This window comes from Schistocerca nitens, chromosome 7 (genome assembly GCF_023898315.1).
Source record: "Schistocerca nitens isolate TAMUIC-IGC-003100 chromosome 7, iqSchNite1.1, whole genome shotgun sequence".
Lineage (NCBI taxonomy): Eukaryota > Metazoa > Arthropoda > Insecta > Orthoptera > Acrididae > Schistocerca > Schistocerca nitens.
This window is the reverse complement of record NC_064620.1, coordinates 390,139,316-390,152,435: the sequence shown is the minus strand read 5'-3', so window position 1 is coordinate 390,152,435 and position 13,120 is coordinate 390,139,316. Positions and strand designations below refer to the sequence as shown.

The 13,120-nt window shown below is 39.5% G+C and overlaps 1 protein-coding gene across 4 annotated transcripts in view; it reads left to right on the top strand.

Annotated features, from left to right (window-relative positions):
- Positions 1-13,120, top strand: part of LOC126194713 (reticulon-4-interacting protein 1 homolog, mitochondrial-like) — a 176,153-nt gene that overhangs the window by 41,226 nt on the left and 121,807 nt on the right. The gene's annotated exons all lie outside the window — the stretch shown is intronic.

Here is a 13,120-nt window from a genome sequence, read left to right as displayed (position 1 = left end):
TCATGGTCTTTTGTAGCAGAAAGTAATTTGTTACTCAGCTGCTCTTGTAATATAATTAACTCTTGGAATTTTAACAGTAAACCTTTTTTTCTCTTTTATTGATCCTAACTAATAAGTTTATTGTATGTTGAATAGCATCCAAGAATCAGTGAAATGAAAATTTTGCAAACTATTTCCTTTACTGGTGAATTACATTAATGTAGTAAATCTGTCACACATCTGCCCTCTCTGCAACAAGTTTTACATGGTCTTTCCACTTTAAATCACTCTATACATATTCCTCTATACATTAAATGTTGTCACTGTGTCCAGGGGTTAATCACCTAATTTTTGATCAGGCAATAATGAGTATTTCTGACAGTTTGTTTATAATTAGCCAATATATCACGTGCATATTTGTTGTATTCTTACAGTTGCACCACAGCAGAATGTTCCATTTGCCATTTTTGTTGCTGGCATTAGCATTACCCACAAATGGGAAGAGCCATTAGTTTAAAAACTTTGTGGCTTTGCAAACTGTGTAGCTCCACTTTCATGGCATCTTTTGATGGGAATGGAACTGAGCAGGTTCAAGACTCTAGTTACTTCTGTTGACTTAATTATGACTTGTGCTGTAAAATAATTTGCACACCCTGTTTCCACAAAAACTTTGGATCTGTTAGATACTGATCAGTGTGGCTTTATGAAAGATAAAGGCACCAGAGAGTTCTTTTCATAGGATTTGACAACCTAAAAGTAAGTTGACGATGTAAATTGGAGCAAGTTGTTTGAAACTCTCAGCAAAAAAGTGTAAGCTACAGGTAAATATGGGTAATATACAATGTGTACAAGAACCAAGAGGGAAAAATAAGAAAGGAAAACCAAGAATAAAGTCCATGGATTAGAAGTTGTATTAGACAGGGATGTAGTCTTTCACCCCTACTGTTCAGTCTGTTCATTGAGGAAGCAATTATGGAAATAAGAGAGATTCAGGAGAAGGGATATCAATGATAAGATTCACTGAAGACATCATTATCATCAGTGTATGAGAGGAAGAATTGCAGGATCTGTTAAATGGAATGAACAGTCTAATGATCACATGCTATGGATTGAGTGTAAACCAAAGAAAGATGAAAGCAGTGGGTAGTAGCAGAAATGAGATTAGTGTAAACTTAATATAAAAATTGTGGACCATGAACTAGGAAAAGTTACCAGTACTTAACATAAAAATTGGGGGTGCCATGAATTAGGCCAAGTGAAGAAATTTTGCTACTTTGGAAGAAAAATAACACATGACGCATGAAGCAAGGAAGACATAACAAGCTGACTAACACAGGCAGAGAGGGAATTTCTGCCCAGCAGAAGTGTACTACACTGTCCACTCACATTGGTGGGACTACCTGTCAAAAGTTTGAATAACCACCTTTTGCTGTGTGGACCAAAGCGAGATATGCAGGAAGAGTGTCAGTGAGGTTCTGGAAGGTGCCAACAAGCCTACGGAGCCAAGCTGACTCTAGAGTCGTGGCCAGCTTCACTTGGTTGAGGATCCATGGCAAGAACAGGTTGAGCGACATTGCCCCACATATTCTCAATTGTGTTCAAATCCGGGGAGTTTTCTGGCCAGGGGAGTACGTTAAACTCATTCTTGTGCTCTTCGAACCACAAATGCATACTGTGAAGAGTTTGACATATTGAATTGCCCTGCTGGAAGATGCCATCATGTTGTGGAAAAACAAACTGCATGTGGGAGAGGAAGTGGTACCTTTCAGAATGATGAGAAGTCCCAGGGAGTGCAATGAAAACATTCTGTAGACCAGGGGCGGGCAGGAATCCTGCATGTGTGCAGTGCACTTGCACGCGTGCAGTTAACAGGTATTCTGCGTGCACACAGGGGCAAGCTGGCCACCCGCTTGTCTCCCCTCCCCACCATATCCTCTGTCCACTCCTTCCTCTGTAATGCGTTTTGTTTCCTAGCTTGCTTTATTGAATTAAGGAATAAGGTTAGTAGGAGTGCTTGAAAGAAATCATGGTTTGAAAGAGTACCTATTACCTACGATACGTTTTATTTAATTATCACAGGTGGAGTTTACAATACGTTTAATATCTCGAAGAAAATTTCTACATACAGACAAATGCAAACAGTTACCTAAATTTTCATCTCTGATCTTTGCTCCTTTATTAATTCTGCTAATGGTTTTCCAGCTCTCACTGTATGAAGTGCAATCTTATAACTTGCACGTACCGCTGGGCTATTGTTGTCGTCCTGAAAAATTGAAAACAGTGCTCCATAAAATGTTAAATCAGTTAGATGAGAGACATGACGAAAGAAAGTTGCAGATCTCTCGTGACAACAGCAACTATGACAGATTCATCGAGCATCGTCAGATTGCTCTTCTTAAGCTCAGTCAATTTCCCCATCCGCTCAGAATCCGACAGTAAATTGTACTCGTCCTTGTGAAATTTATTATAATGGCCTTCAATGCTAAACTTCTGCTGACCAGTGAGAATACTGCCACATATTAAACATTTTGAATTTTCACGTTTTTGCACAAAGAAAAAATGATTCTCCCATTACTTTTTAAAAGATAGAAAATCTCCATTTCTCCGTTTCCTTGTTTCATTCTGCATTTTCCGGTTCTTGAAATACAACGTTCACTACGTAGTGGTCGCTTCGCATCAATGTCCGCAGCTTAGCCTGGTACTACACTGCCGCAACCTGCCGGCTGTCGCCACGGCCCCGCTCGACGATTGCGCACGAGCAGCACACGTGCAGCGCTGTGTGCTCATGAGCCGTGTGTAACGTTTGCCCACCCCTGCTGTAGACCATAATGTGCTCTCCTCTTGCCTGGATGTTTGCTTTCAAACATTTCATGCTGTACAGGCCAATGCCAATCTGTTCGGTGGAGCATAAAATGGATCCATCTGAAAAGGCCACATGTCACCACTCAGTGGATGTCCAGTTGTGGTACTGAAATGCAATAGCAGCCTTTGTCGCTGATGAACAGCAGTCGGCATGGGTCCATGAACCAGGTGACATGGACCTGCAGGTGTTAACTGGGATAGATACCAGGGAGAACATCAGACAATGCCCGAAGACCAATACCTTGAATATGTGGAAGTTGTGGGGAGTGCATGCAGGCATTGATGTGACTTCTGAAATTTTCCTGGCATATTTCTTCTTCCAGTAATTTTCTGGTTTGCAGCCACATCTCATCAACATTCTGCCACAATATTTTGGCCCAGGTGAGTAGACGAAGTACTGAAGAGACCTGATGCAGTCATGGTACTTACAGCAAATTCCGTGCATGCGAATCATACTGGCGGTTTACGGTGCATGTGTTAGGAGGAACATGCACGAGCCAGCCAAGTTGTGTGTGCTGCTTTCAAAGGTGAAGTAAGAACAGTCTAATCACTAAGTATTGACTGAGCATGTTGATTCTGCTGTGACCGCATAATTTTGATAATTGGATTCCAATTTTTATCCAACTGAAAGCTGTTATCATGATTCATTAAATTGTCAGTAAGACACATTTCCTTGGATTCTTTAATTACAAAAGTCACAGAAGCTGGAAACCGCTGCTAAAATTTTGGTGTTGTTGTATTCCATTGAATGTCCCATGGAAATGCAATGTTCTGCTACTGCTGATTTTAAGGTTTGCCACAGACGATTGTGTCTTTCATGTTGTACACAGCGTTCCTGCACCATTCGTGTCGTCTGACCTATATATGCCGAGCCACACTCGCAGGTAATTTTACAATCATCCACCTTCCGCAATTGATAATCGTCTTTAATGGATCCAACTAAGGCCCTGCTCTTTGCTGGTGGATGGAAGGTGACATTATTATTATTCCTAAGCAATCTGCCTATTTTAGAAGATACGCTCGCCGCATATAGAAGGAATGCAGTTGATTTATAGTCATCATCAGTCTCCTCAGAGCATTGCTTCTTGTTATTATAATTGTGCATGGCCTTCTGTATTTTATGTGAATTATAGCCATACTCTATTCTCTTTAAAAACCTTCTCCAGATGCACTAATTCTTCGTGAAGGCTGTCAGCGTCCAATATTACATGTGCCCAATGAATTAAAGTGCTGAGAACCCCGGCGATTTGTGCGGGGTGATGGCAGCTGGACACTTGAATATATAGACGTGTATGAGGGGGTTTTCTGTACACCGAATGTCCCAAAGAGCCATCATTCTTACAATGCACCAACACATCTAAAAAGGGTAAAGTCCCATCTTTCAAATCTCCATAGTAAACTTCATGTTCTCATGTAAAGAGTTTAAGGGGAGCTTGAACAATCCATCACCTCCATGTTAATTTTAGCAAATAGAAGGAACATTTTTTCTAAAACCATTAAATATATTGCTCTGAAATTTGGACTACATGTTCATTGAATATTTCTGTACAAAGTCATATGGCCATGTTAAGAAATATTTATTGGTTTTTGTTTTATAATTTTTTTAAACATGCTTATTTTTTCTCTAAAATTTTGCACATTTCTTCTATAACTCTTGAATTATACAATTTTTTTTTACAATTTGTTACAAAAATGAAGGAAAAGAAGTAAACAATATTGTGTGTAAATTTCATTGATATACTTTTAGGAGTTTTTGAGAAAATTTTCCTCAAAGATGAAAATTTTAAAGTTATGGGAAATGGCTTCCAAAGTTTTTTAATACATTCCTGCCCCATATGATGGATTATCAGCATCCTCTTCTTTTTCCAGTGTTAAGTTTCCTTTTCACTGGCCTTTTCTTCCTTTTTGCTGCATGTTGTAGACTTTTGTCTCTTCTTCCTGCACCTCTTAGTCTTTCCTCATCAATTAGGCACATTGTGGAAATGGGGTTGCATCCTGGTTGGAAACCTAAACATTTCAGCACATCACATTTGATAATGTTTCCTTCATTGTAAGTTGCCACTGCATCATACACTCCAAAATGCAATGTTTTTATCTGTACAAACACTCTTTTGGAAACCTTAATCCAAATTAAATTATTTACACTTTCATTTGGATTTTGTGTTTTCCCATGTAAACTCTTTTCCAATAAACTTGGCTGTGATAAATCTCTGAATATGGGCTTAATTACATCAAGTACAGCATTTGGCAAACTGTTTTTATGGTCATATTCCTTTCCTGATTGGTACTTAAACCATGAGTCATCACCTGTGGGGCACAGTGCATGTTGTGGGTGCTCATTTGTTGATGCAGTATAAAAAAATAATGGCCATGCTGCTCTCCTCATACACTCAATGCCTCTTGTATTTTGCCTAATTGCACACCCATAATACCTCTGCAATCTATCAACTGCTTCATCTGTCAATCTTCCTCCAAGGGTCTTACCATCACTAAGCTTCTGGGATCCAAATGTCTGCTTTAGTTTGCGCAAGCGAGCCCCCATGCGCTTCTGCACATGTCCAGTGCACTCTGATTTTTAATGTGAATTTCATTGCCATAAGGTTTGAGTTTCTCTACAGCTTTATATCCCTTAGAATCACCATCTCCTAGATAGTTAGTGTATCATACATTATACCACTCCTTGTGATCTGGAAAAAATAGCTTTCACTCCCTCTATTTCCATCGCTCCACTCGTGCCGTGAAAATTTGCATCGCAACTTTCACTATGTTCGTCCTTGGTATTGCCCTCGCACTTGCAATATTTTGAGAGAATAGCAACATCAATTACTTTGCAACTGTCTCCATTGGTACCTGTCACAACTCCACTTAGAAATTTATGACCTCTATGTTGCCATGATCCATCTAAAGCAACAGTTAAATCTCTACAATTCCCATTATCTGTCACAGCTTCTTCAACTGCTTTCTTCATTGTTGCTTGAGCAACGTCTTCAGCAGAAGATCCCACCAGTTCATTATAAAATCCAAACTTGGTTGGTGGTTTTGGCAAGTTCATAATTCCACATAACATTGTCCCTGCAGCACTGCCCTTGCCAATGCAACGCAGGCCATACACTAGCCTAACATTTATATCATACACCTTCTTTCCACTATTACCACTATGAGAAATACTGTTAGAATTAGAAAATGAAACTTGTGCAGCACATTTGTTACACTTCAATGACATTTTACATGTCAAACCAATGTGTGGCATGTAAAGTGCCCTCCGCCACACACCGTTGGGTGGCTTGCGGAGTATGAATGTAGATGTAGATGTGAAGTTATTTTCAATTCCAGTCCTCTTTCTCTACAAACTTTGCATAATACGTTATGTTTCAAAATATTAGAGAGCAAGGAAATGTTAATTATTTCATTTACATCATTACTGTGACTTTCATAGTTTCCAAATTTTTCTTTGCTGTCACAAAGTTTCTTGCTGGAAGAAGTTCTGTCACTTTCATTTGGAGTAGTCAGTGAAGAATTCTGAGCAGCATCTCCCTTCGAAACAACAAAAGATTTCTTCTTCCACACATTGTGCCTTTTCTTAAACACTTGATAGCCGAAACGGGGCATATTGATGTCCACAAACCAAATATGTAAAACAAGTGTGAGCAAAATTCGTCAAATACGCAAAATTGATCAGTTAAATAACTCAAGGCAAACTCCACAAGTCAACACACACGGTACAGCGTTTATGTTTACCGATATGGACAGTCACTTGTCACAGAGATAAAGCCATACAACATTGGAAAACAAAACACTGTCTAATTCCGCAAAGATACCATGCTTGCAACCAGCGAGCAGCGCCATCAGAGTTGACACACCAAGTCGCTACAACAATTTACGTGGCACGTCAAATTTTCAGTGATAAAAAACACACTTAGAATTCACTTAGAAGAGTGAAACTTGATTTGTTTTTTTCAGAAAACCCCAAATAATTTTATAATGAAAAAGAAGTTAATTTTGTCATTTTCATCATTCTGGCTCCCCTTAAATGATTAAAGAATTTTTCCAGTTCTTGTCTGTCATGAGGCAATACAATGAAAGTATCATCTATGTAACCCGAAAAAACAGTGGGCTTCAAGAGGGCAGACTCAAGAGCTTTCTCCTCAAAGTCTTCCATTTCAGCATGGTACAACATGATTCTTGTCAAATTTCGTCTACAGAATCCATGGAAAGAGGTCTAATAGCCTCCTCAATAGAACTGGTGAAATCCATTAAAGGAGGTGAAGAACATGTAGGAGCAAAGTTTAAACCTTTCGCAATTACTGACATCGTTGCATCGTCAAATGATTTCTCCGTGAGATTCACAACAGATCGTCCAGAAGGAGTTTCTTGCGGTTTACGTGTTGCGAGATCATTAAACGTAGTACTTTGTCTATTTGTACTATCCCCATAGGCAGAGTCCGCCTTGGCCCAAGTTACACCAACAATCCAATCCCAACTAAGGGAGGAGCATCTTGCTGCAATCGTCAGATGTAAATAAAATAAATCCTTGGAAATCACCTCTAACTCTCAACATGTAAAATGGATGCGTTCTCTAACCAAGGCCATACTTGCCCTGCTCTTAATCTTATTTGCAGCAACACTATTAATAAAGTGAACAACTCTAGGAATCAAATTATTGTCTCCACATTTCAATAAGAAATTAAATGAGCACAGTAACCTGGCTCTTTCCTCACGTAATTTATCCAGTCTGTGGATATCCGAACCATTTTCTCCCCGTAGAGGTATTTGATGTGACTTCTAAAATTTTCCTGGCATATTTGTTCTTCCAGTAATTTATGTGTTTGCAACTGTATATCATCAACATTCTGCCACGATTTTTTGGCCCAGAGATGTTCGGCCATTCTCAGGTGAGTAGACAAAGTACTGAAGAGACCTGATGCATTCACGGTATTTATAGTGAATTCTGCGCATGCGAATCGTTCTGGCGGTTTATGACGCATGCATTAGGAGGCGGCATGTGTGAGGCAGCCAAGTTGTGTGTGCTGCCCTCAATGGTGAAGTAAGAAGAGTCTAGTCGCTGAGTATCAACTGAGCATGTTGATTCCACACTGCACAGAGTGGCATGCTGTTTCTGTTGGTTGGGTGCCCACAGATGGTGAATATTTCCATTAGGAGAACATACATTTAAATCCTTCAGTGCCATATTTTGATGCAAGAACATCAGTTTTCAGTGAAGGCTTGTGTTAATCCAAATGTAATAGAAGATGAACATAACATGACTCTGGGTTTAAAATCACTAATGCATATAATGTTCCGTTAGATGAGAACATGGAGTGGCAAGTAACATGAACTGGGAAGCGGAGCAAATTTGAGGAAAAAATGAGGGGATTATAAATATGCCAAGGCATGTTGAGACACTCATCTTCTCAGGCAAAGCAGAAGACATTAGTTGAACAAATGCCTGTTTTTCTCCGCAGTCAACTTCCAATAAAATCTTTTGTGGTCATACAGGAGGTAGTATGTTGTGGTGAAGGAATCAGTAACCTAGCAAATTTACTAACAAAGTTTACATGTTTATTACAGTGTTTTAAAAATGTTCTTCTACTATTTCTATTACTTCTTTGGCTCATAAGCTCAAATGTAATTGTCCCCTCCCCCACAACAGAGATAGCAGTAAAGGATGATCTTGAAATAATGTAGACAACACAAATATTTTAAGAACTCATAATATATTTTGAGTGAATTCAGATACAGTTGCAAGCACATTTCTGACTTACATCTGCTCAAAATGAATGCTGTTAGAACAAAAGCCAGCTCTAAAACTCTCATTTCATGACAAGTGAAACTGACATGGCAGCCGAGGTACATTTCTTCTTAAGTGGGCATCTGATGAATAGCAAAAGAAAAAGTAAAGAAAAATAATAACAACACTACATTACAATTAGAGCCCAGATGTTTATGTAATATCATCATGCAAAATATGACATGTTTATGTAATGAAAATGAGTAAAGTATGTATGAAAATATGTGATTATATGAAAATATGTTATTAAATATATGATATAAAACAATAGTTTCATCTGAAATCAACTTCTGAACCACATAGCCTATTATATTGGCATGCATTTACAAATACCCAACACAAAAAGGTATCTCAAGAAAGTAGATTTACTTTACTTAATTTTGTATTTTGAAAGCGTATGCTGCACTAATAAATGAAAACTATTTTTGGTCACATCTGTTTACTGAAATGCCCATCTTCACTGAAATTATTAAGATACCAAACTGTTATAACCAGGAGTAACACAATATATACCTCGCAGTACTACAGTTTATCATAACAACACTGATACAAATAATTCTGTCACCAAGTGCCAAGTTGTTGTTGAACACTTTTTGAAAATTATATAAATTGCTGGTGGTTATACCAATGTCTGGGAAGTGCAAGTGGAGTTCGGGTGGAAATCACAAGTCCATTGCCATACTAAGCCTAGTGTACGTTGAAGTCCAAGTTCCAATGTAGCAGCCAGATTCTAAGCCCAGAGCGCAGCCAAATCAACACTGAGTAGGAGGTACACCAGTCCAAGAGACGGAACAGTTCAATGCAGCGAGCACTTCCGATTCATGGAGTAGAAAATAGTGCGATGAGAACTGTCTTGTAGATGTTGGTAGCGGCGTTAAATAAGGCTCCATAGTTAATGGAGCTGGTGCTGGGGTAACTGTATATTCTGGACAGCCAATCGCTAAGTGTTATGGTGGGCCAATCGCTGTGATTTGAAGCGTGCACGTGCAAATGCGCCCTGTGATGCTAGCAGCGGGCCCCACACAGAGTAGTGTGACCAGTGATGCATTTCTCAGCCATGTGTAATGGGGTATGCTGCTGCTCAGTGCAGAGATTTAATAATGGTGGATACCACACATACCTTACCTTTCATTTTGAGTGCAGTGAGTGAATGTCCAGGTACTTCCTCAAATATTCGGCAGTCAAAGAATCTAGCCGGTCAGAAAGACTGTTTTTGTAGGAGGAAAATGAGTCCTCCACATCAGAAGATGTTTGTGGTGCACATTTTAGGAGCTGAAATATTCCTGGAGACAGGTCTGATGGAGCGCCTTCTTCTCCTTCACTGAGGGTATTTCAAGTAGTAGCAAAATTTGATTATTGTGAATTTTTTGCCAAAACAGAGTCAAACTTATTCACTGCCTTCTGTGCAATATCACTTCTGATTTCAGATGCATTTGATGTTCTTAACAGTTTCTAATGATTCCTGCGAAGGTAGTTTGGTATCCTGGCCTGGCGACTTTGAAAGACTAGAGGAGATAATGGAATTGGATCTTGGCCATCAGACAAAGCTGTGAAAATCATGGACACTAGAATTGCCTTGTCACAGCACCACACACCATTCTGCCAGCAGATTAGAGGCCATGGTCACCCTATAAGTTCTGCCACGTTGTGACATGGGACTCAGTGGTGTATTTGCTTTGATATCATCTTTTCATAATGCACCATTGGTTCTTGGTTTCTGTTTTTGTTATGTCTCAAGTTCTCTCTTTCCAGGTTATTTGTTGGACTTGGTTTATTTGTGGTGCCATCTCCATTTGTCCGTTTTCTTGTTATTGTCTTTACTATTCCCACTTGGCAATCTGCTGTTGATGGCTGCAGAATAGTCGACCCAACCTCATCGGGTTTCATCCAAGTCATACCTGACATTCAACTGAATTTTGCTCACAGTAATTGGCAGTGAGATAAAGGGTTATCAGAGTACCATGGAAGCAGAGCTTATGAAAATTGCAACAGCAGTTTCAGTAATAGCAACAACAACAACAGCAGCAGCACATTTAGTTGCTGCTTCAAGAAGTTTGGCTCATGAGAGATCAACTGCAGATAATGGGTACCCAACCAATACAGGCAATGATTACTTCCAAGGTGGAGAGTCTTCCACCAGTGTTTCCACCATTTAATGATGCTAAAGAGGATTGGGACACACATTTACAGTAGCTGCAATAGGACTTCACTGCCTTTCAGGTAACTGATGACAGTATGCTAGGATTGGTCTTTCTGTCTTGGGAGTCCCCAGATATGGTTTTCTTACTTTAAGAAGTTGGGCCCTCTCTCGAATCAAGTCACCCTAAAATTAATAGAAATGTGCATGTTGCTTTTGAGTTGTTATGTGAAACAATTTCATGCACTCGCTTCGTAACTCAAATTTCATCAGTACCACAAACAACCTGATCAGATGTATCGCTCCTGGGTGACTGATTTACAAGGGTTGTCACCAATGCAATTTTACTTTTGTGAACCCAGCATGCAAAATCTCACCTGCAGACACTCTAATTAGACACACAGTTGTCCAGTTGGCATCAGTCTGGAAGCACACATATCAGTCCTCTGGAAGCACACATATCAGCCCTCAGACTATACAGTCTGTCATTGGAAGATACTTTGAAAATTGTGAACACTCAGAATTGCACAGGCAGAAAATGAGCATCACGTGGCTAACAGCAGGTAGCAACGGTCAGCATACCACATCACTTTCTGTGAATGTTTAATACCTGCAAACCATTTCCAAGATGGTAGCATCATGAATTATCAGTGTGAGATGTATCGGTGGGCTCTGAAATCGCAATCGTAACACATTGACTGTGGCAGTGGGGACTTCTGTCATGTCCAGACTGCTTCACAGTGCACCCATGTGCAAAGTGTACAGATCGCTGGGCCCACTGCAGTGGCTGTGGAAAAGTTGGGCTTTTCCAGACAGTTTGCCATACACCATCAGATGATCACATCCGGTTCCCTGCATGTATCACAGGAAAGTACACGAACTTCAGGCAATAGTTCTCCCAGGCAAAACTTTCAATAACGAGCTATTTATAAACATCACAGTTATGAACGTAGACATCTGTTTTCAGGTAAACACAGGAACTAAGTTTCAATGGTAAACATACAAACATTTTCTTGTCCAGAGTCCCCTGACTTAGCTCCATTGTGTTGTATGTTGGTAGCATATGGTGACAATTTCACCTGCGTGTAAGTGTAGGTAAAGAACACGTAACTACCTAAAAATCCAGGTTCTAATTATAATGCTGGAAGTGGACGGAGTGCATTAGCTGGTTGGTGGGCGTGGTGTGATATTACATTATCTTGGAATTAGATGTTCAGAGTTTATACCAGATGTGGACAGTTCCAGAATCTTGACCTGTTTTTACAACATATTGTGTAATTTCAGTGTTTTCATGGCCTTCAAATATGTCAGCTCCTAACACACTAATTACTGATTTTGTAATTATTAGATTTTTGGTATGGAATCAGATTTAGTCCACTTCTTGCACTGATATATCAGAAATGCCATTTGACCATGTTCAGAGTGAACTGAAGGCTCATTTCAAAGGTGGCCAGAAGGCATGCAGTAAACATCGGTGCAAGAAGTGGGCTATGAAGGTAAATCATCAAATAACCAACATTTTATTAGAACTCTAATGTTGATGTATGCACAGTTTTATGGGATTAGCAATATGCTATAAAGATATCATGATGATTAAATTATATGCACCTGTATGATTGTGTATGAAATATGATCTGACCACTGGCAAAGCGCATCGCACAGGATCAACATGATGTTATTCATCTTTTGTGGTCATAGCTAATGAACTTTCTGAAATGTACAGTAGAATGTAGATTCTGTGTGGCAACCATTATGGAAAGAAAGGGAGAGTGAATAAGTGGAATTATAAAAAGAAACAGAATGCGACATCAGCAACGAACAGTGGACTGGAATACTGATGCTTGTGAAAACAGACACAGCGAAGCAGCAACACTGAGCTGCTGTTGACGAAATTCAGCACATGTCATGGTACTGCATACAGTATTATCCATTCTGTACTTGACTTAAGAAAAGCGTGTAACTGATTTCGACTGAGGTGGTCATCCAATAATTACAAGTGTGCAGGGCAGAAAATATCTCAGAAGCAGTTAGAGCATTATGTGCGTGTGGGACATTCACTTATTTTTCAGATTGAGTTACGATGGAACAAGAGTCCTGATTGCACCCCATAAGAGACAGAGAGTGGCCTTGTGTGTGTGAATGTGTGTACCTTTACTAGAAGAAGAACAAGAGCTTGAAAGCTAGTGTGTATACTGTTTTCTGTACATGTTTCTATGCTCCACACATCAGTCCACTGTAGTGATTGGTTGCCTTTCCATTATTTTACATAGAGAGGAAGAGATAATTGTTGGAATTGATCTACAGCCAAGAAAAAAAGACACAGGCATCCATAGGAGAAGTTATCACAATGATCT